Raw genomic sequence first — 25029 nt, 5'->3', positions numbered from 1 at the left:
CGCTGAGGAGGCTCTCTGAGAATGGCCAGAGAGATGTCCACTTTAACAAGCACATGATCAGAAGAACCGATTGGAGCAGAAGAAGAGCAACAGACTTTTGCAGGGAAGTTAGTCATAACCAAGTCCAGAAGAGAAGATACTCCATTGACTGAGATCCGGGTCGGGAAATTGACAGATTGTGTCAGTCCCAATGAGTCGCAGAAGTCCTTTGCTGAGGTGCCATGGCTGGTGAGAGATGAACCACACCCAGCCAGCTGGCATGATGACAGTTGAAGTCGCCACATACGAGGAAGAGAGAGTTTGGATGAGTTGATAGAAGTTGGTCCATGTTGTCCGACAGCGAAATGTAAATGGAGTCATCACTGTTTGGAGGACGGTACAGAACACATATGAACAGAAGGTGGGAGCGGAGAGGAAGCCATAGCCAGAGGTACTCCTGGGGGTGGGGTGGAGAGAGGGCAGTGCAGGGAGAGTGAGGAAGAGAGTTTTTGATAAAGATAGCAAATCCACCACCAGGACGAGGCTCAGGTCTATCATACCGGAGGAGGGAGTAACCAGGAAGAGATATTAAGGAATCAGAGACATCTTGAAGGAGGAAAGTTTCTGTTAAGCAGATCAAGTCTGGATTGTCAGAAGCAACCTGAATGGAGAGATCAATCAGGTTTGAGCGAAGGCCCCGGATGTTTGAGGTCCATACCGCTAATGAGGAGAGAGGGGGAGCATCGGGTGCAGGACAGGGGAGGGGAGGGGAGGGGTAGGGTCAGATGAAGGGTGAGAGGGGGAGGTAGGGAGAGCAGTTGATAGTGTGTCAGAGATTACAGAAGAGTTACAAGAAAGGGAAGGATGAGGAGGACGAAAGGTTTGATGGTGATGGGATGAGGCACCGTGAGGGGTTGTTTGAGGGGGGGGGGGGGGGGGAGGAAAGTAGAAGGTTGGGGGAGGTGGAGGTATGAGATAGAAGGGAGACAAAGTGGGGAGGAGGCAGCTTTGAGAAGGAGGTGGGAGGAGGGAGAATTTGGGAAGGATGGTTGGGGGGGAGATTTGAAGGGGAGGGGTTGGGGGGAGTTTTGAACGGGAGGGGTAAGGGGGGAGTTTAGGAGGGGAGGGGCAAGGGGGAGTTTAGGAGGGGAGGGGCAAGGGGGGAGATTTTTGGAGGGGAGGGGCAAGGGGGGAGATTTGGAGGGGAGGGGCAAGAGGGGAGTTTAGGAGGGGAGGGGAAAGGGGGGAGTTTAGGAGGGGAGGGGCAAGTGGGGAGTTTAGGAGGGGAGGGGCAAGGGGGGAGTTTAGGAGGGGAGGGGGCAAGGGGGAGATTTGGAGGGGAGGGGCAAGGGGGGCAAGGAAGGCAGTTTAGGAGGAATATTTAGGAGGGGAGGGGGAGGGGCGAATTTAGGAGTTTAGGAGGGGAGGGGCAAGGGGGGAGTTTAGAAAGTGGATGATTTATGAAAGATGAACATTTATAACAAATTGGGTTTGTTGTGATTTTCAAGTTAGCGATCCATTTAAGAACGATGGAGGAGGGTGGAATGAATGAGAATTTAGAGCATGTAGTGAGAAAGAATTATAAGAGATTGAATATTTTTTGGAAATGGAATGAGTTTAAGAGGAAATTGAAAGGAGCCTTTTAAATAGGAAGAAAAACAGCGTCTTGTAATATACGACTGAATAAAACATTCCAGGGGAAAGTTTAAACATATTTAAACAGAACCGTGAAGAACAATCTTATCTATCTATAATTCCACTAATCTCTGTGTGTATGTTTGTTATCTTGCCAAAACGAAGTTTTTGCAAGATGTATTAGTCAGCTTGTATGTTTGTTTGTGGTTAATCATTTTTTTTTTCACGTTTAGATCACTCTGTAGACCACAGTTATTATTGGAAACTCCTGTAACTTCGCATATCAGAGTCCTATAGAGATACCCTTCAGCACACAAAATTTTGAAGGTCAAGGTCAAAGGTCAAGGTCACTTTGTGGTCAATCATGGAGGTCGACGAAACACTAATTTTTTGAGTAACTTTGATCGGATCGTCTCCAAACTTCATGGGAATCTAGTATATGGTCCGGCGCTCAGCTGATTAGTTTTTGGTGGCGATCGGCCTTGACCTTCATGGTTAGCGCTGGAGGTCGAAAATTATTGACCCCAAGGTCAAATTTTGAAATCGTAGGTACCATATCGAGTAATACCTCATATGAATGCCCTTGATGAGTGCTTCCCAGATCTGTAAACAGTTTGACGCTATGACGTCATTTGATGACGTCATGACGAAAAAACGGAATTTTCATGAAAAAATTATTTCCTCAGTTCTCATCAAAATCTTTCAATATTTCATGTGCGTTGGTCATGAAGACATACTATTCACCATACGAAATTATTAAGGTCAAGGTCAAAGGTCAAGGTCACTTTGCGGTCAATCATGGAGGTCAACGAAACCCTTATTTTTTGAGTAACTTTGATCTTATGATCTCCAAACTTGGTGGGTATATAGGGTGTGGTATGGCGCTCAGCTGATTAGTTTTTGGTGTCGATCGGCCTTGACCTTCAAGGTCATTTTGAAGGTCATTCAATTTTGACCAAAAGGTAAAATAGACAGATGCAGGGGCAAGATACGGTTCACCCTGTGGGTGACATATGTTTGTTTGTATGTTTGTATGTTTGTATGTTTGTATGTTTGTCTGTGACCGCTGTTTCTCGACAACTACCGGTCCGATATACTTGAAACTTGCCAGGTATATTGCTGGGGACCCGAGGATGTGCCTTTTCAAGGTTTTAAATTAATCGCAGAAGTAGTTACCGAGCTATGTCCAAAAAACGATTCAACCAATCAGAGAGCAGCGAGCTATCACGTGTGCCGAACGTGGCGAACAGACTCTGCCTCGGATGGCACATTTGAGAGCGTATTCATTTATTTCCCGTCGGCAAACTATGTTGCCGTTAAACTATGTTTTAAAACTAATTAAAACTAATTTGCGATTCATCGTAACTGCGATTTGCGACCTTCCGGACAGTCAAATGAGGACGTCACTTCCGGACTTACGTAGCGGCTAGCGGGCGCCATTTGGAGGAGCTGGGAGGACTCAGTCGTGATAGAGTGAGCCTGAGTGAGTATATCAAGACAAGAACAAGATCTAGAAGGAGGTATGTACGGTGCGATTCATATAATATATTGTTTAGTTATCGTCGATGAGGAATTTGGGGGCCCGATTAACTGCAGCGCCATCCGAGCTGCGGCGTCGGGACGATACATTCATTGTACGGTAACATCACGCACTTACGGGCACGTCCTATATATATATAGTACGGGCATGCCCTAGTATTCACAAAAATACCAATGGGGAAAGGGAGCCTCGAGGGACGACGAGTCACTTGAACAGGGCAAAAGGTGCAAGGCAAGGGGATAATGGGGGCGGGGCGAGACAGCGCACGTGGGCAGAGGCAAAAGCACACGATGGGACAAAAGCACTCGAGGAGAAAAGGAAATAAAAGTTTTTTGTTTTTTTGGGGGAGGGGAGGTGGGAGAGGGGGGGGGGGTGGGGGTTACAACGTTAGACAAAGAGTAGATGTTCGGTGAAGTTTGGGGGAGAAGGGAAAATCAAAAACCTAGCAAAACAAACGAAAGAAGAAACAAACTTCGACAGAGGAAGCCTGAGCCTGCAAGGCCTCACACGCGCGGCAAACAGAAACGAATAATTTATGAAAGATAAACACAGAGAAACATCCAAGGGACACACTATAAGTTCACACGCCGACAGATAAAATACAGTTTCGATAAAATACAATTGTGAACAGACTTAACTTTGAAAACGTGGAGATCGTGTGGAGCTTCGAAAATCCGTGACATCATCTCCAGATCTCACGAGACCTCCAATTGAATATGCCGCATGTTGTTAAGTTGAATATGTTGTTAAGAATATGCCGCAATATCTTTGTTGTTGAGAATATGCCGCAATATCTTTGTTGTTAATAAATATGCCGCGATATATTTGTTGTTAAGAATATGCCGCAATATCTTTGTTGTTAATAAATGTGCCGTGATATCTTTGTTGTTGATAAATGTGCCGCGATATCTTTGTTGTTAATAAATATGCTGCGATATCTTTATTGTTAATGTTGTGAATAATTATGCCGCAATATCTTTGTTGTTCATAAATGTGCCGCGATATATTTGTTGTTAATAAATGTGCCGCAATATCTTTGTTGTTAATAAATATGCCGCGATATCTTTGTTGTTAAGAATATGCCTCGATATCTTTGTTGTTAATAAATATGCCGCGATATCTTTGTTAAAAATATGCCGTGATATCTTTGTTGTTAAGAATATGCCGCAATTTCTTTGTTGTTAATAAATATGCCGCAATAACTTTGTTAAGAATATGTAGTGATATCTGTGTTGTTAAGAATATGCCGCAATTTCTTTGTTGTTAATAAATATGCCGTGATATCTTTGTTGTAAAGAATATGCCGCAATTTATTTGTTGTTAATAAATATGCCGCAATATCTTTGTTGTTAATGTTGTGAATAAATATGCCGCAATATCTTTGTTAACAAATATGCCGCGATATCTTTGTTGTTAATAAATATGCCGCAATATATTTGTTGTTAAGAATATGCCGCAATATCTTTGTTGTTAATAAATGTGCCGCGATATATTTGTTGTTAATAAATGTGCCACGATATCTTTGTTGTTAATAAATATGCCGCAATATCTTTGTTGTGAACAAATATGCCGCAATATCCTTTCCTACCCATAACCGTGGGCACATTCTGGACCTTGTCTGCTCTACTGGATTAATTTTGAACCATCTCTCTGGCTCCGACCTCACCCTCTCTGACCACTTAGCCATCACTTTGACCATCAACATCCCCACCCCAGCACCAAGGCATTATCGCACTATCAACTTCCGTAAGCTAAACGCTCTTTCACCTACCTCATTCTCATCCACCCTCTCTGAAAAAATGTCCACTTCTCCCTTCGTTGACCTCCACACCCCTTCTGACCTCACTGACTACTACAACCACACTCTCTCCTCCTGCCTTGACCAGCTTGCGCCTATTAAAACCAAAACAGTTTCTTTCACCCATTCTGCTCCCTGGTTTACCCCTGAACTCCACCTGATGAAAACTCGTGCTCACCAACTTGAAAGACTCCGCAATAAAACAGGTCTCACAATTCACTCCCAAGCCTACAAGCACCACCTACAGCACTACAAAGATGCCCTCTCCCGCGCCCGCTCCGCCTACTACTCTCAAATTATCCACTCTGGCTCTGGAAACCCAAAAGCACTCTTCTCTACAAGAAACAAACTCCTCAGCCCCATGAACACCACCACCCAGTCATTCACAGTAGAAAACTGCATCTCCTTCCTTTCATTCTTCCAAAGCAAAATTGACAACATCTACAACAGCTGAACCACCACGCTTTTGGGCGCCTTTGGGCTTCTTGAAAAGCGCTATATAAAATAAATGTATTATTATTATTATTATTATTAATATCTTTGTTAATAAATATGACGCGATATATTTGTTGTTAATAAATGTGCCGCGATATATTTGTTGTTCATAAATGTGCCGTGATATCTTTGTTGTTAATAAATGTGCCGCCATATATTTGTTGTTAATAAATATGCCGCAATATCTTTGTTGTTAATAAATATGCCGCGATATATTTGTTGTTAAGAATATGCCGCAATATATCTTTGTTGTTAATAAATGTGCCGTGATATCTTTGTTGTTAATAAATGTGCCGTGATATCTTTGTTGTTAATAAATATGCAGCGATATCTTTGTTATTAATAAATATGCCGCAATATCTTTGTCGTTTTTTTTGTTTGTTTTTTTGTATACTGAATCGAGGCTCGTGAAAGAGCTGACATTTACTTCACAAACAAATCAACCAGACAAACAAAATATATAAAAAGAGGGAGCAGAAGACAAGAGAGGGGTAAGCACACAAACACTTGAGAGCACACAACATTTAAGAGCAGGGAGATGTGTGGGAGGGAGAGGGCTTGGGGGGAGGAGGCGTGGGAAGGGGGTGGGGGGGGGGGGGGTGGTAGAAGTATCAAACACAAGGACACCAAGGACTTCCAGGACAGAAGTTGGTATTTCAAAAAAGTGGAATTGGGGTGAAATTAGCAGGGATAGAAAAGATCAAGGTTTTGGATGGGGGAAGATAAGAGATGGTGGTGAACAGCTGTTTTAAAGACCTGGAGGGTGGAGTGGGATTGAAGAGAGTGAGGGAGTTTGTTCCAGAGGCGGGAGAAAAGAGGAATGAAGGAGTGAAGGTGAGCAGAGTCTTGATTTTGGCAGTTTAACCATAAGAGGGTTGCAGGCAGATCTTGTGCGACCTGCAGGAATATTTGCGGGAAAGAGCCCAGAGAGAGCTGGGGGGGCAAGGCCAGAGAGGAGTCGGTAGAAGACGGAAAGACCACCAACCTGCCTGCGGTGAGTGAGTGAGAGGCCCTTGGAGTTAGCTTCATAGCGGGAGATTCCAATGATTCTGAATGCTTTGGTTTCAACAGCGTGAAGACAAGCTAGGTGTGAGGCAGGAGCACCAGCCCAGAGGGGAGAGCAGTATTCCATTGAGCTGCGGATGAAAGCCTTGTATGTGGTGAGGAGCTCAGGTGTGCCAAGGAAGGACTTCGCACGACGGAAGATGCCCAGTCGGCGACTGGCTTTGGAGGCCAGATTTGAAATGTGGTTTTCCCAGGAAAGATCATGGCAGATAGTGAGACCCAAAAGCTTGAGTGACAGAACTTCTTGGAGAGGAGTATTCAGAAAGTGGATGGGAGGGTTGTCCAGTCGGTCTTTTCGGGTTAACAAATATGCCGCAATATATCTTTGTTGTTAATAAATGTGCCGTGATATCTTTGTTGTTAATAAATGTGCCGCGATATATTTTTTGTTAATAAATATGCCACGATATCTTTGTTGTTAATACATATGCCGCGATATATTTGTCGTTAAGAATATGCTGCAATATCTTTGTTGTTAATAAATGTGCCGCAATATATATTTGTTGTTAATAAATGTGCCACAATATCTTTGTTGTTAATAAATGTGCCGCGATATCTTTGTTGTTAATAAATGTGCCGCGATATCTTTGTTGTTAATAAATATGCAGTGATATCTTTGTTGTTAATACATATGCCGCGATATATTTGTTGTTAATAAATGTGCCGCGATATCTTTGTTGTTAATAAATATGCAGCGATATCTTTGTTGTTAATAAATATGCCGCGATGTCTTTGTTGTTAATGTTGTGTACAAATATGCCGCAATATCTTTGTTGTTAACAAATATGCCACGATATACTTGTTGTTGAGAATATGCCGCAATATCTTTGTTGTTGATAAATGTGCCACGATATCTTTGTTGTTAATAAATGTGCCGCGATATATTTGTTGTTAATAAATATGCCACGATATCTTTGTTGTTAATGTTGTGAATAAATATGCAGCGAAATCTTTGTTGTTCACAAATATGCCGCAATATCTTTCTTGTAAATAAATATGCCGCGATATATTTGTTGTTGAGAATATGCCGCGATATCTTTGTTGTTAATAAATATGCCGCGATATATTTGTTGTTAAGAATATGCCGCAATATCTTTGTTGTTAATAAATGTGCCGTAATATTTTTGTTGTTAATAAATGTGCCGCGATATCTTTGTTGTTGAGAATATGCCGCGATATCTTTGTTGTTAATGTTGTGAATAATTATGCCGCAATATATTTGTTGTTAACAAAAATCCCGCGATATCTTTGTTGTTAATAAATGTGCTGTGATATCTTTGTTGTTAATAAATGTGCTGCGATATCTTTGTTGTTAATGGTGTGAATAAATATGCCGCAATATCTTTGTTGTTAACAAATATGCCGCGATATCTTTGTTGTCAATAAATGTGCTGTGATATCTTTGTTGTTAATAAATGTGCCGTGATATATTTGTTGTTAATAAATATGCCGCGATATCTTTGTTGTTGATGTTGTGAATAAATAAGCCGCAATATCTTTGTTGTTAACAAAGATGTTGCGATATCTTTGTTGTTGATGTTGTGAATAAATATGCCGCAATATCTTTGTTGTTAATAAATATGCCGCAATATCTTTGTTGTTAATGGTGTGAATAATTATGCCGCAATATCTATGTTGTAAATGTGCAGCGATATATTTGTTGTTAATAAATGTGCCGCAATATCTTTGTTGTTAATATATGTGCCGCGATATCTTTGTTGTTAATAAATATGCAGCGATATCTTTGTTGTTAATAAATATGCCGCAATATCTTTGTTGTTAATGTTGTGTACAAATATGCCGCAATATCTTTGTTGTTAACAAATATGCTGCGATATATTTGTTGTTGTTGAGAATATGCCACAATATCTTTGTTGTTGATAAATGTGCCACGATATCTTTGTTGTTAATAAATGTGCCGCGATATATTTGTTAATACATATGCCACGATATCTTTGTTGTTAATGTTGTGAATAAATATGCAGCGATATCTTTGTTGTTAATAAATATGCCGCAATATCTTTGTTGTGAACAAATATGCCGCAATATCTTTGTTGTCAATAAATGTGCTGTGATATCTTTGTTGTTAATAAATGTGCCGTGATATCTTTGTTGTTAATAAATATGCCGCGATATCTTTGTTGTTGATGTTGTGAATAAATATAATAATAATAATAATAATAATAATAATACATTTATTTTGTATAGCGCTTTTCAAGAAACCCAAAGACGCTTTGACATAGTACGTAAAACAAAGACAAAAAAGACAAAAATACATAATTAAATAACCAAACAGAAAGGAAGGAGAAGGAGAAGAGATGGTCAGGGGTTGAATGCGGTGTTGAACAGGTGGGTCTTGAGTGATGATTTGAATGTGGTGAGTGAGGAGGAGTCTCTGATGGTTTGAGGTAGTGAGTTCCAGAATGTGGGAGCGGCGATGGAGAAGGCCCTGTCCCCCCAGGATCTGAGTTTGGTCCGGATGGGGGGGGGGGGGGGGGGGGACAGGAGGTTGGCAGCAGCAGAGCGGAGGGTGCGGGTGGGAGTGTGTCTGGGCAGGAAGTCAGTCAGGTAGGATGGGGCCAGGTTATGGAGGGCTTTGTAGGTCAGGAGGAGGATTTTGTACTGGATTCTCTGGGAGATGGGGAGCCAGTGGAGCTTGTGAAGGACGGGGGTGTGATGTGGTCCCGGGCCCGGGAGTGGGTGAGTAGACGGGCAGCGGAGTTCTGAATGTATTGAAGTTTATTGATGATATTTGAGGGTGAACCATAGAGGAGGCTGTTGCAGTAGTCCAGACGGGAAGTGATGAAGGCATGGATGAGGGTTTCTGCAGCTGTGGAGGAGAGGAATGGATGGAGACGGGCAATGTTTTTCAGATGAAAGAAGGCTGTCTTAGTGATCTGTTTAGTGTGTTTGTCGAAGGAGAGGGTTTGGTCAAAGATGATGCCAAGATTCCGGATGTGAGGGGAGGTGGATACTGGGATACCGTCGATGTTGAGGGTGAAGTTGATCATCTCGCGAGATCTTGGAGACGGCGGCAGGGATTTTCGAAGCTCCACACGGTCTCCACGTTTTTCGAAGTTAAGTCTGTTCACAATTGTATTTTGTCGAAACTGTATTTATCTTTCGGTGTGTGAAGTTATTGTGTGCAACTTTGGTTGTTTCTCGGTGTTTATCTTTCATAAATTGATCGTCTGTTTGCCGTGTCGCGAGCAAGGCCTTGTACAGTGTGCACTGTACAACCTTGAGGCTTTGTTTTTCTCTCAGTGGTCCGTCGTTTGTGATCCAATAACTTTCGTTCTCTGTATTCCCAGTCTTTTCACCCATAGCCTACTTCCTTGTGTAAATCTCAACTCAAAAAAAAAAAAAAAAAAAAAAACATTTCCTTCTCTGTTCTCATTCGTTTATTCATTCTTATTCGTTCGTTCGTTCTTCGACCACGTGTTTCTCCCCCATTTCCCCAGATAGTTTTCACTCATTAACCTTCAATGTTTACACTTTCCCCTCAAGTTATGTATTCCGTCATATTTTATAACACCTTTTTCTTCTTCTTCTTTAAAAGGCTGCTTTCGACTTGCTCACCAAATCAATTCATCCCAAAAAAAATATCCATCTCCTATAGTGCCTTTTTTCTACATTCCCTAAACTCTCCTGCATTCCATCCTCCATCCAGCGTCCTTAAACGTATTTTTAACTCGAAGGTCACAAGAAACTCATTTTGCAATAAATGTTCGTTTCCCATAAATCGTACACTTTCAAAAATCCAATCTCACCCCTCCCCTCCAAATCTTCCCCATAACCCCTCCCCTCCAAATCTTCCCCATCACCCCTCCCCTCCAAATCTTCCCCATCACCCATCCCTTTCAAATCTCCCCCCTTGCCCCCTCCCTCCTAAACTACCCCCTCACTCCTCCCCGCCAAGACGCCCCCTCGCCCCTCCCCTCCTAGACTCCTGCCTCACCCCTCCCCTCCAAATCTCCCCCATATCCCATCCCTTTCAAATCCCTCCCCTTGTCCCTTCCCTCCCAAACTCCCCCCTCAGCCCTCCCCTTCAAATCTCCCCACCCTCATTGCTTCTCAATTTCCCCCCTCTCACTCCCCCTCCTCAAAGCGTCCTCCCCGCTTCTTCCCCCTTCAAACTCTCACCTCCATCTCCCCCAACCTTCTGCCTCGCTCTTCCCCCTCCTCAAATAACACCTCATTGTGGCTCACCCAATCACCATCAAACCTTTTGTCCGCCCCATCCTTCCCTTTCTCCGAGCTATTCTGAAATCTCTGACACACCTTCAACAGCTCTCCCTACCTCTTCCACCTCTTCCACATCTTACCCTACCCCTCCTCCCCCCTGTTCTGTATCTGATGCTCCCCCTTCCTCTTCATTAACGGTATGGACCTCAAACATCCGGGGCCTTCGTTCAAACTTAACTGATCTCTCCATACAGGTTGCTTCTGTCAAACCAGACGTGATCTGCTTAACAGAAACTTTCCTCCTTTATGATGTCTCTGATTCCATAGTATCTCTCCCGGGCTACTCCCTCCTCCGGTATGATAGACCTGAGCCTCGTCCTGGAGGCGGGGTTGCTATCTTTATCAAAAACTCTCCACCTCACCCCCAGGAATACCTCTGGCTACGGCTTCCCCTTCGCTCCCACCTCTTGTTCATATGTGTGTTGTACCGTCCACCAAACAGTGATGACTCCATCTACATCTCGCTGTCTGATGATATGGACCAACTTCTATCTACTCATCCCAACTCTCTCTTCCTCATATGTGGTGATTTCAACTGTCATCATGCCAGTTGGCTGGGTGTGGGTACCTCTCTCACCAGCCATGGCTCCTCAGCAAAGGACTTCTGCGACTCACTGGAACTGACACAATCTGTCAATTTCCCGACCCGGATCTCAGTCAACGGAACATCTTCTCTTCTGGACTTGGTTATGACTAACTTCCCTGAAAATGTCTGCTGCTCTTCTTCTGCTCCGATCGGATCATCTGATCATGTCCTTGTTAAAGTGGACATCTCTCTGACCATCCTCAGGGAGCCTGCTCAGCGTCGACGAGTCTGGCATTTCACTCAGGCCAACTGGCACGGTCTTCAAGCAGCCATCAATCATCTGGACTGGTCTCCCATCTCTACCACCTCTGACATCAACTCATCCTGGGAATTCTTCCAAAGTAAATTGCTCTCTCTCATGCACAGATTTATCCCATCTCGTCTTCAGTTGTCATACCCTTCCTCCCGTCCATGGTACACGGAATCTTGTGGTGAGGCTGTTGCCCAGAAACAACTTGCCTTCGTCTCCTGGAAAGCAAATCCAACGGAAGGAAATCTCATTTCCTTTCACAAAGCCCGAAACAAGTGTGTGTCCACCCTCAGGAGAGCCAGGAAACAATATCTCTCCGTTCTCAAGACCGAACTCTCTTATCTGTCTCCCTCTTCCAAATCCTGGTGGCGTCTGGTCAAATCCGTTTCTGGTGTTTGTTCCCCCTCCATCCCCTCCCTTACCTCAAACGGCTACACAGCTGACTCCGCACGTGAAAAAGCTGAATGCCTCAACTCTGTGTTTGCCTCTAAATCTTGTGTCCCAAACCCATCCCTCTCTGTACCCACCATACCCAGTCATACCCTGCTGCTCCTGGACTCCGTGTCCTTTCCTCCTGACAAGGTGGAAAAGTTTCTGTCAACCCTCGACTCTGATTCTGCAACTGGACCCGACAGCATCAGCCCACGGGTCCTAAAATCCTGCTCTGCTGCTCTATCTCACCCTCTCTCTGTTCTCTTCACCCTCTCTTTTGCTCAAGGTCAACTGCCATCTGCTTGGAAATCAGCCAAAATCACCGCTTTGCACAAAAAAGGTGCAAAAACAGATCCTAGCAACTACAGACCAATCAGCCTTCTCCCAATTATCAGCAAAGTCATGGAATCCATCATTGCTTCTGATATGAAATCTTTCCTCTTCTCCAATGGCTTGATCTCTGATCATCAATTTGGTTTCAGACCAGGTCACTCTACTCTGGACATGCTGCTTCTGCTGTCTCAACAATGGATGGAGGTCCTCAATGCCAAACAGGAAATTAGAGCTGTCTCCCTCGACATATCACGTGCCTTCGACACGGTCTGGCACCCCGCTCTGCTCACCAAACTCTCCTCCTTTGGTATCCATGGAAATCTCCACGCATGGCTGGCGGACTTCCTCTCTAGTCGTCGTCAACGTGTGGCCCTGAATGGGTTTCTCTCATCTCCTCTTCCTGTTCAGGCTGGAGTTCCCCAAGGCAGTGTTCTGGGCCCCGTGCTTTTTCTGGTCTTCATCAATGATCTCTCTGACTCTCTCGAAAATCCTCTCTATCTCTTTGCTGATGACTCCACTCTCTGCCGCTCCATCCCTCTTCCCTCAGATCGGCAGTCTGCTGCCTCCTCACTCTCTGAAGACCTGGACAAAATCACAGACTGGTCAAACAAGTGGAACATGTCTTTCAATCCTGACAAATCTCACACTCTTACTATGTCTCTCCGAAAAGATCGACTGGACAACCCTCCCATCTACTTTCTCAACAATCCTCTCCAAGAAGTTCTGTCGCTCAAGATTTTGGGTCTCACTATCTGCCATGATCTTTCTTGGGAAAACCACATTTCCAAGCTGGCCTCCAAAGCCAGTCGCCGACTGGGCATCCTCCGTCGTGCGAAGTCCTTCCTCGGCACACCTGAGCTCCTCACCACATACAAGGCTTTCATCCGCAGCTCAATGGAATACTGTTCTCCCCTATGGGCCGGTGCTCCTGCCTCACACCTAGCTCGGCTTCACGCTGTTGAAACCAAAGCTTTCAGAATTATTGGAATCTCCCGCGATGAAGCTATCTCTGAGGGCCTTTCACTCACTCACCGCAGGCAGGTAGGTGGTCTTTCTGTCTTCTACCGACTCCTCTCCGGCCTTGCACCCCCAGCTCTCTCTGTGCTCTGTCCCCCAAATATTCCTACAGGTCGCACAAGATCTGCCAGCAACCCTCTGATGGTTAAACTGCCGAAATCTCGGCTCTCCGCTCACCTTCACTCTTTCATTCCTCTTTTCTCCCGCCTCTGGAACAAACTCCCTCACTCCCTTCAATCCCACTCCTCCCTCCAGGTCTTTAAAACAGCTGTTCACCACCATCTCTTATCTTCCCCCATCCAAAACCTTGATCTTTTCTACCCCCGCTAATTCACCCCAGATCCACCTTGTTTGAAATTCCAACTTCTTTCCTGGAAGTCCTGGCAGTGTCCATATGTTTTATACCTCTCCCACTGCCCCCTTCCCACGCCCCCCCCCCCCCAAAGCCCTCGCCCTCTCTCAGATCTCTCGATGTCTCCATGTCTCTCGGTCCCTGCTCTCAAATGTTGTGTTTGTGTCCTTCCCCCTCTCTCCCCATCTTGTCTACCGCTCCCTATGTTATATGTTTTATGTGTCGGTTTGTCTTTCTGTGTGATTAATGTTCGCTCTTTCACGAGCCTCGATCTTGTATACAAAAAAAAAAAAAAAAAAAAAAAAAAAAAAAAGTTGTGGGTGGATTTGGTGAGCGTTTTTGGTCCAATAATGATTATTTCGGATTTATCACAGTTTAGTTTGAGGAAGTTGATTTGAAGCCAGGATTTTATTTCAGTGATGCAGTTTGTCAGGATAGAGTGGGTGACAGTGGAAATTGACTTGGCGGAAATGAAAAGCTGGATGTCATCGGCAAAACAGTGGAATTGGAGACCATGACGACGGATTAAATGACCAAGGGGGAACAGGTACAGGATGAAGAGGGGGGGACCGAGAACTGAACTTTGGGGGACACCTTGGGGGGCGGAGCGGTGGGGGATTTGCAGTTATTGATGGAGATGAACTGGTGCCTGTCGGAGAGGTATGATTTGATCCAAGAAAGGGCAGTGCCAGTGATGTTAAAGGTGGTTTCAAGTCGGGTAAGGAGGATGATGTGATTGATGGTGTCAAAGACGGCGCTGAGGTCGAGAAGGATGAGAATGTTGATAGTAAGGGCATTTTATGAGATATTTCACAAATCTGTTAACTAAATTGTTACCAAAAAATTTCTTCACCAATATGTTTGTAAAGGTGTGTAATAACATGTGTTAAAATGTTGAAGTTCAACTCCCGTGGGAAACCCAGAAAAAAAGCTGTTGAATTCGGGTACCGAAAAATTATTTTCGAGAATTTTTATTTTTTTTAATCGGCCCTTAAGTAACTTATGAGGGGTCAAATAAGGGTTTTTCATGATTCTGAGTTGATTGTTAACATTTATATTTTCACTTTTACATTTACACACAAAGTAGCTTTTATTTCACATACATATATAATACTCAAGAGTTATTTCTCATTCACAATGTCAGAAGTTTCAACAGTCATTGTCTATGTCTTCTTCAGACTCAACAACATCATGACTGCAGTTTCTGCATGTAATGCCATTACAGACTCCACAGGCCGAGATGCCACCCCGCTGCCCAGAGTGTGTCACCTGGAGTGAGGAGTGGCTGATCATGAGCCAGGGAGGAGGAAAGCTCAGCGAGGGGGAGAAACATGATCGCGTTCGTTCCTATCTGTTTCCTGTTCGTAAATGGAATAATCTTTACTTCAGTTCCTCTCAGGATCTTAGCTTTGTCGAGTGCCTTCAACTTCACCCGGGGGAAAGCTGCTGTTGTCTGTGGATCTGGCAAAGGTGGTGCCGGAGAGGTGACTTCAATCCAACCCATTGAGTGAAAGGGAGTGTTTCCGTGAATAGAGACAATGTTTAAATCTATATTGTCTCCAACAAACTGAGTGACTGCATTGTTTGTTTCCCCAACCTCCATAAAGACCACCTGATCATTACTTGACAATTCACTTTCACTGGCTGGCACTTTGGCTGTCATCACTGATTGATCCTCAAGCGCAGCATCAACCGCAACCTCATCATTGATCTGTTCATCGGTTTCCTCCATAATGGTGTCAAGAGTGCCAGAAGTATCTGGAACATCATCTCCACTCCTACTATTAAGGAAGCAGTATTTGTAGTTTTGTGTCTCCGTGTAAGACTCAGTGTATCCCAGCCGGTGGAACTTGTTGAGCATCCATTTTGACCCAAATCTATGATCAAGTTGTATGGCAAGCCCCATTTGGTGTGGCAATACTCCAGACCGAGGTCGACAGGCCTTAATAAAATTCTGCCCCCAAACGGCAACTCTTTCTTCTGTCTTGACAATCGGTCTCAAGAACATCTGAAGGCTTGCAGGAACAAGTGTCAGCTGACTATCGATGTCAGTCATACTGTGTGTGGTGGGGTATGACTTTGGACCTAAATCAATCAAGGCAATATCATTGGATATGAACTTGAGTGCCGTCTTTATGATCTGAGTCTTCTCATCTCCATGGTCAAGATTAGCATGACGCCCTCGCAGAATATTGTCGGTGCCATCTTTGAGACAGAGTACATCTGCCCTTCTTTCCTGTGTTGTGAAATACAAGGTGTCTTCGTATTTCTCTAGAAGTTTTATCTTTAGCCAATGCTTTGAATAAGAAAGGCTCTTCTCTGGTGACTGATCAAACTCCTGCAGCTTTTCATGGACTTGGTCCATGTTCATTACCCCATGCTCTAATTCTGAGTCTAACCATTCGCAGAATTCAATAAAAACTGCCTCTCGCTCCTCATCAATACTCCTCTGTCCTCTCTTCCTTTTTCCTTCCTCATCAGTCTGGGACAAACTGTCACCTCTCGCAAACATAAGTTTGCATCGCAAATGGTACAGTGTTTTTTCTGCTACCAAGTCGTTGATCCCTTCCAGGCGTCCAGTGACTTCAGTGCCCCAGTCAACCCCGCGACTCCGTGCTGTCTTCAGCAAGCTTGCCTTCAGTGTATCTGCAGTCAAATTATCTGGCACTCTGTATTTCTTTCTAGCTTGTGCTGGATTATTTTTGTAGAGCTGGGCTGGTTGGTTGCAAAGAATGCATACATCCTTATACAGGAGGTCAACTGACTGTGATCTTCTAGAACTGCAGCCAGTTGATGAACTGAACTCACAGGTAGTGCGTCTTCTCTTCAACTTTGATGACTCTTTCTCTGCCTTTGATGCTTGAGCTGACTTCTTGGTGGTTGCAACAAAGTTGTTGTACAGATCATTTTTACACTTCTGGTGGTACCTCAGTTTTCCTTCCTTTTGAGCCTCCTTCATACGTTCCACAACAGTAACATTTTCGACAGTTTCTGCTTGTTTCAATAAAGTTGAGTATCCCTTTGGAGTTGCCTGTATGAGCCTTTCAGCTGGTGTATCCGAGCGTGCACAGATGAAGCAATTGAGCACAGGTGGAGTAACGTCTTCATCCATATTGCTAGACTCCATGTCCTGCAAAGTAGAAAATGAGATATATTTAGAAATTATTTTTCCACAAAGGAGTGTCTATGGTGAAATATAAATGTTAACAATCAACTCAGAATCATGAAAAACCCTTATTTGACCCCTCATAAGTTACTTAAGGGCCGATTAAAAAAAATAAAAATTCTCGAAAATAATTTTTCGGTACCCGAATTCAACAGCTTTTTTTCTGGGTTTCCCACGGGAGTTGACCTTCAACATTTTAACACATGTTATTACACACCTTTACAAACATATTGGTGAAGAAATTTTTTGGTAACAATTTAGTTAACAGATTTTCATATGTTTCCCTTACTATGAGGTTACCGGCGTCGGAGGAGAGGAGAAGGTAGTTTGTGATTTTGAGGAGTGCAGTTTCCGTACTGTGGTTGAGGCGGAATCCAGATTGGAATGTTTCATACAGGTTATTGGCAGAGAGGTGATGTTTGAGTTGAGTGGCGACAGCGCGTTCCAAACCTTTTGACAGAAAGGGTAGGTTGGAGATGGGTCTGAAGTTGTTTAGGGTGTCAGGGTTGAGTCCAGGTTTTTTCAGAATGGGGGTGACAGCAGCGATTTTGAGGGATGGTGGGACGATGCCAGTAGACAGGGAGGAGTTTATCGTTGCAGTGATAAGTGGAGAGAGAGCAGGAAAGCAAGCCTTAACAAAGCTGGAGGGGATGGGGTCCAGAGTGCAGGTGGCAGTTTTCATTCCTGTGAGGAGTTCAGAGAGGTCAGTAGGGGAGACTGGGGAAAACTGAGATAGGGGTTGGCAGGATAAGGGGGGGCAGATGGTTTGAGGGGGAGCAGGTGAGGTGGTGGTTAAGCTGCTGTAGATGTTGTCTATCTTGCTTTGGAAGAATGATAGGAAAGAAATGCAATTGTCGACTGTGAATGACTGGGTGGTGGTATCCAGGGGGCTGAGGAGTTTGTTTATTGTGGAGAAGAGTGCTTTTGGGTTTCCGGAGCCAGAGTGGATTCTTTGAGAGTAGTAGGTGGAGCGGGCGCGGGAGAGGGCATCTTTGTAGTGCTGCAGGTGGTCTTTGTAGGCTTGGGAGTGGATTGTGAGACCTGTTTTATTACGGAGGCTTTCAAGTTGGCGAGCACGGGTTTTCATCAGGCAGAGTTCAGGGGTAAACCAGGGAGCAGAATGGGTGAAGGAAACTGTTTTGGTTTTTATAGGCGCAAGCTGGTCGAGGCAGGAGGAGAGAGTGTGGTTGTAGTAGTCAGTGAGGTCAGAGGGGCTGTGCAAATCAACGAAGGGAGAGGTGGACATCTTTTCGGAGAGGGAAGATGAGAATGAGGTAGGTGAAAGAGAGTTTAGCTTACGGAAGTTGATTATGATGCGTTTTTGCCTTGGTGCTGGGGTGGGAATGTTGATGGTCATAGTGATGGCTAAGTGATCGGAGAGGGTGAGGTCAGAGCCAGAGAGATGGTGTAGATTTAGTCCAATAGAACAGACAAGGTCCAGAATGTGACCACGGTTATGGGTGGGAAAGTTGACATGTTGAGTGAGGTTAAAGCAATTAAGAATATCAATGAAGTCAGCGGTTATTGTGGAGTCAGTGGAGTCCATGTGGATATTGAAATCACCGAGGAGGAGGGTTGAGGGGGAGAAGGAACAGAGCTGGGTCAGAAAGTAAGAAAAGTCAGACAGGAATGATGGGTGTGGTTTGGGAGGGCGGTAGACAACTGCCATGACTGACTGTGTGTAACCAGAAAGTTTAAAAGCCAGGTGTTCAAATGATGGAGCAGATGAGATGGAGATGAGGCTGGTCTTGATGTCCTGTCGGTGTATTACAGCAATTCCACAACCTCGGCCCTCCGAGCGTGGTTTATTGATGTATGAGTAACCATTGGGTGTAGTGAGGTTGAGTGAGAGGTAGTCCAGAGGTTGTTGCCAGATTTCAGTCAGACAGAGAAAGTCCAGTTTATTGTCCAGAATGAAGTCGTTCAAGATGTGGCTTTTATTGTTGAGGAACCGGGTATTGAACAGAGTAAGCTTCATATTGCTTTGTATGGTGCGGATGGACTCGGGTGATTTTGCCAGGGCTTGCAGACAGGGGGCGTGTTCGTGTATGTTGCTGTGATGACGTAATCGACGGGTGAGAGTGCGCTCAGCTGACCAGAGTGAGGGGATGGAGTGACTTGTCTTGGAGTAAACTAACTTGCGACCGGAGCCTCTATGGATGTATCTGGGTCGTCGTAGGAGTCCGTGGTTTTTGATGACAGAGATGCATGGCGGAGTGGAGTGGTTGTTGAGTTGAAGAAGCCTAGCGGCGGAGTACCTCTGTGCCATGCCAGGCAGAAGCGAAGGGGCACAGAGCCCGGAGAGGTCAGCCGGCAGCCGCAGGCTGGCTGACCAAAGCGCCAGGCACAACAGGCTGGTCCAGAGCACGACACGCGAGGAGGGTCGAGGAATGAAGATGAGCAGCCCGAGGACCAATAAATAGCCGAGGACGAGCAAGCCGAGAGCCGAGGAGCCGAGGAGGCAGCCGGGCAACAGCCAGCGAGTGTCCTGCAGCTCGACGACCGCAGCGGTGGCCAACAGGGAGCCAGCCAGCCGTCCAGGCAACCCACAGGAGAGCAACCCAAGAAACAAAAGGCAGGACAGGTGCGAGATGCCTGGGAGCGGGCAGGAGGCAACGGCGGAAGAGCTGGACAGGTGAAGCCGGGAGGATCAAGCAGAGAGCAGACCCGTCAGCCAAAAAGCCGCCAAGATTACTAGAAAAGCAGATTCCGTACCTTTCGATTCCGTATTCCGTACCATCAAAAGCAGATTCCGTTATCCAGCCAGAGAACGCGCGGCACGTGCGCCTTCCGTTGGAGAACAAACAGCACCAGCGTCCCCATACGCGACGCCATGGTGGGGTCCACAATCCACAAAGTCCACAAATCCAATCCAATCCACAATCAACAAAAGGCAGGACAGGTGTGAGATGTCAGGTCAGAAAAGTAGAAGCAGACCCTGTACATCCATCCAGTCGGAGAAGCGGCGAACATGCAGCGCCAGCGTCCTCTCGCAACCGCACCCGGAAGTGAAAATGCCGCAATATCTTTGTTGTTAATAAATATGCCGCAAATCTTTGTTAACGTTGTGAATAAATATGCCGCGATATCTTTGTTAAGAATATGCCATGATATCTTTGTTGTTAAGAATATGCTGCAATTTCTTTGTTGTTAATAAATATGCCGCGATATCTTTGTTAAGAATATGCCGTGATATCTTTGTTGTTAAGAATATGCCACAATTTCTTTGTTGTTAATAAATATGCTGCAATATCTTTGTTGTTAATAAATGTGCCGCGATATCTTTGTTGTTAATAAATGTGCCGCAATATCTTTGTTGTTAATAAATGTGCCGCGATATCTTTGTTGTTAATGTTGTGAATAAATATGCCGCAATATCTTTGTTGTTAATGGTGTGAATAATTATGCCACAATATCTTTGTTGTTAACAAATATGCCGCGATATCTTTGTTGTTAATAAATATGCCGCTGTAGGGGTTACCCCATTGGGACATAATCCACAGGCACGGGACCAGTGGGGCTATTGATTGTATAGGCGTGGCGTGCGCTCGGTTGTTGGAGCCACGTCCCCTGAAGAGTGAGTTGCGTTATAAAAGATGCGTGAGTTCCGGTATGTTTTAGTTCTGTTGGAATAAAGGAGCTTTGATCAAGCTGCAAAACGTCTCGCCCTCTCGTTATCTGCAACTCCTACATTGGTGACCCCGTCTTGCTCCCAAACGTTTTCGGGGCTTCAAACCAACATGGCGACAAGCGCAGTTTCGATGAAACTGCCGGAGTTTTGGGAACGACAGGCCGCCGTTTGGTTCGCACAAGCGGAGGCCCAGTTCACCATTCGGAACATTTCTACGGACGACATGAAGTACGTATTACTATGTCATGTCTGCGCTCAGCTACTCCATTGCGACCAGAGTGGTGAGCCTTCTCCAAGATCCTCCGAAGGACCGCAAGTACGAGATGCGAAAGGCACTGCTGCTCGTAACCTTCGAGCGCACTGAGGCCGAGCGCGCCCGCGAACTACTTTCTCTACCCGGGCTGGGTGACTCCAAGCCGTCGGAGCTCATGGACCACATGTTGCCTCTACTGGGCAGCCACCGACCATGTTTCCACTTCAAAGAACTGTTCCTGCAACAGCTGCCAGGTCAGGTACAGACAAGCCCTGGCCAACTCGTCTGTTAATGATTTACGCACCCTGGCCAGGGAAGCAGACAAGTATTTCTCCGCCAGCCAGCAATGTAGTGCGGCCGCATGGGACCCCGGTCCCGTCGAGCCTGCGCCCCTGGCGGACACCGTCGCTGCCGCCATTACGGCCAGCGGCGGAAGGCCCCAGGCTTGTGCTTTTACCACACAAGGTTTTGTTCCAAGGCCAAGGCATGCCGGCCACCCTGCAGCTTCAGCGAGTCGGGAAACGAGATGGCCGGCGCTCGTTAACTGCCATGAGCGTCGGCCGTTCGGGCAGTTTGTTGTTCATTTTGGACACCGACTCCGGACGTCGTTTCCTCTGCGACACAGGGGCCCAGGTGAGCGTTCTACCTGCGTCGGCATTGGACTGGGAGGCCGGGAGTCACGGCCCCGCCCTGGAAGCCGCCAACGGCAGTGCTATTCAGACTTTTGGTAAACGGACCGTGGCACTGTGCTTTGGCGGGCAGCGGTTTACATGGGATTTTGTCACGGCGAGGGTGTCCACCCCCTTGCTGGGCGCTGATTTCCTCTGCGCCAACGGCCTATTGGTGGATGTTAAAAATCGGCGGCTCATTAATGCGGAGACATTCAGTTCTCTTCCATGCTTGCTGAGCGGGTCCGCCTCGACGAGACTTGCGTGCACGCTCTCGACCTCTGATGAGTTCGCCCACCTCCTCACCGAGTTCCCGGCCCTTACACGGCCCACCTTTTCAGCCGTTGCCATCAGACACGGGGTGGCGCATCACATTCCGACCACCGGCCCACCTGTCTACGCCCGGGCTCGATGCCTCGGCCTGGGGAAACTCGCTATCGCAAAGGCGGAGTTCGACACGTTGGAGCGTCTTGGCATCGTGCGACGGTCGGACAGCCCGTGGGCTTCGCCTCTCCACATTGCGCCGAAGCCGGGTGGCGGATGGCGCCCGTGCGGGGATTATCGCCGCCACTACCTCTGACCGCTACCCAATCCCGCACATCCAGGACTTTTCTGCCCGCTTGGCCGGTAAGGTTTTTTTTTTCTAAGGTGGACCTCGTTCGTGGTTACCACCAGGTCCCCATCTGGCCGCAGGACGTTCCTAAGACCGCGGTGATGACACCGCTCGGGCTTTTCAAATTCCTCCGTATGCCTTTTGGGCTCAAGAACGCGGCCCAGGCTTTCCAGCGCCTGATGGACAGCGTGTTGCGGGATTTGCCATTTCTGTTAGTCTACCTGGACGATATCCTCATCGCCAGCGCTTCCAGGACGGAGCACATGCTTCACCTCCGAGCGCTCTTTGAACGCCTCAGTCAGCACGGCCTGATCATTAACCCGGCAAAGTGCTTGTTCGGGTGGCTTCAATTGACTTTCTCGGCCACCGCATCACGAAGGAGGGGGCCGTCCCACTGCCGTCTAAAGTGGAGGCTGTGAAAGGTTTTCCTCGCCCCCTCACCGTCAAGGCCCTGCAGGAGTTTTTGGGCATGGTGAACTTTTACCATCGTTTCGTGCCTGTGCCCAGCTGATCGGCGGCCCCTTTATGAGGCGCTCAAGGGCAAGCCTGATGCGGCCCCTTTATGAGGCCCTCAAGGGCAAGCCTACCAAACGCGCCATTGACTGGACCGAGGGGATGGCCACGGCTTTCACGGATGCTAAACTGGCCCTCGCCAGCGCAACCATGCTGGCACATCCGTCGCCCGATGCACCGATTGCTCTCACCACGGACGCTTCGGACTACGCGGTTGGCGCCGTGCACGAGCAGTGGGTCAACAGGGCGTGGCAGCCGCTTGCTTTTTTTAGCCGGCAGCTCCGCCCTAACGAACGAAAGTACAGTACCTTCGATCGTGAGCTCCTAGGCCTCTACCTAGCTGCCCGACACTTCCGTTACCTGTTGAAAGCCCGCCCGTTCACGGCGTTTGTGGACCACAAACCCCTGGTTTTTGCCATGGCCAAAGTCTCGGAGCCGTGGTCCGTCCGTCAACAACGCCAGTTCTCCTTCATTTCCGAGTTCACGGCAGACATCCAACATGTTGCTGGGAAGGATAATACGGTTGCCGATTGTCTCTCCCGGCCATAGTCGGCGTGGTCCACCTTGGCATCGACTACGTCCGCATGGCGGCCGATCAGATCTCCGACCCGGAGGTCCAGGCCTGCAGGGCGGCAGTCACGGGGCTTCGTCTATCTGACGTGCCGTTCAAGGACACGGGCACCACGCTACTGTGCGACGTTTCCTTGGGTCAACATTGCCCCGTCGTTCCCACCAGCTGGAGACGGCTGGTGTTCGATGCCGTCCACGGTCTTTCTCACCCAGGCAGGAAGGCGTCGCAAAAGTTGGTGGCGGCGAAGTTCGTTTGGCACGGGCTCAGGAAGGATGTGCGCGACTGGGCCAACGCCTGCGTCGAGTGTCAACGCTCGAAGGTGCATCGCCCCGAGCGACGGTTTGACCTGGTTAACGTGGCCCTGGTGCCTTACGATGGGCCTTTCCGCATTCTGGAGACCGGGGACAAGTCCTTCGTGGTCGACATCGGCGGCAAACCGGACAACCTTTCGGTGGACCGCCTCAAGCCGCCTCACTTGGACCTAGACCAGCCCCCTCGGTTGGCTCAATCCCCGAATACGGACATTGCCAGTGCGAGTGAATTCTGGGGGGGGGGGGGGGGGGGGGGGGGGGGGGGGCGCATGTGGGGGGCGCATGTCGGGTTTACCCCATTGGGATATAATCCACAGGCACGGGATCAGTGGGGCTATTGATTGTATGGGCGTGGTGTGCGCTCGGTTGTTGGAGACACGCCCCCTGAAGAGTGAGTTGCGTTATAAAAGATGCGTGAGTTCCAGTATGTTTTAGTTCTGTTGGAATAAAGGAGCTTTGATCAAGCTACAAAGCGTCTCGCCCTCTCGTTATCCGCAACTCTTACATCGCAATATCTTTGTTGTTAATAAATGTGCTGCGATATCTTTGTTGTTAATAAATGTGCCGCGATATCTTTGTTGTTAATGTTGTGAATAAATATGCCGCAATATCTTTGTTGTTAATAAATATGCCACGATATCTTTGTTGTTAACGTTGTGAATAAATATGCCGCGATATCTTTGTTGTTAATGTTGTTAATAAATATGCCGCAATATCTTTGTTGTTAATAAATATGCCGCATTATCTTTGTTGTTAATAAATATGCCGCCATATCTTTGTTCTTAATAAATATGCCGCGATATCTTTGTTGTTACGAATATGCCGCGATATATTTGCTGTTAATAAATATGCCGCGATATCTTTGTTTAGAATATGCTGTGATATCTTTGTTGTTAATAAATATGCCGCTATATATTTGTTGTTGAGAACACGCCGTGGTATCTTTGTTGTTAATAAATATGCAGCGATATATTTGCTGTTAATAAATATGCCACAATATCTTTGTTAAGAATATGCCATGATATCTTTGTTGTTAAGAATATGCCTCGATATCTTTGTTGTCAATAAATGTGCCACAATATATTTGTTGTTAATAAATATGCCACCATATCTTTGTTGTTAATAAATATGCCATGATATCTTTGTTAGTAATGTTGTTAATAAATATGCCACAATATCTTTGTTGTTAATAAATATGCCGCGATGTCTTTGTTGTTAAGAATATGCCTCGATATCTTGTTAATAAATATGCCGCAATAGCTTTGTTGTTAATAAATGATGATGATTTGGGAATCTCACAATATTCTATGCAGCTATAATCGACTGTCTGTCAGATCCCAGAAGGAAAAGTCCAACCCACATGCACACGGTTCGTGAGTACATGTCTGTTCATTTTCTTCACGACTTGAACAAAACTAGATGCAGAAAAACGGACTTGTCTTTAGCTGTTTTGTTAAGAATAACTGGAGAAGCTTTTGATATAATTTGCGAAACCAACAAATGGATTATCGATGCACACAGTGAGATATGGCAGAGTCGCAATCAACTCTGGAGACTCGGAACCGTTACAGGCAGG

At 46.3% G+C, this 25029-nt stretch overlaps 1 protein-coding gene across 2 annotated transcripts in view; it reads right to left on the bottom strand.

Moving 5' to 3' along the window:
• The window catches only part of LOC137427239 (uncharacterized), a 128196-nt gene that overhangs the window by 5659 nt on the left and 97508 nt on the right, over positions 1-25029 (bottom strand). The gene's annotated exons all lie outside the window — the stretch shown is intronic.

The sequence above is a fragment of the Myxine glutinosa genome, chromosome 5 (assembly GCF_964187855.1).
Source record: "Myxine glutinosa chromosome 5, kmMyxGlut1.1, whole genome shotgun sequence".
NCBI classification, from domain to species: Eukaryota; Metazoa; Chordata; class Myxini; order Myxiniformes; family Myxinidae; genus Myxine; species Myxine glutinosa.
This window is presented reverse-complemented; position numbering and strand designations above follow the sequence as displayed.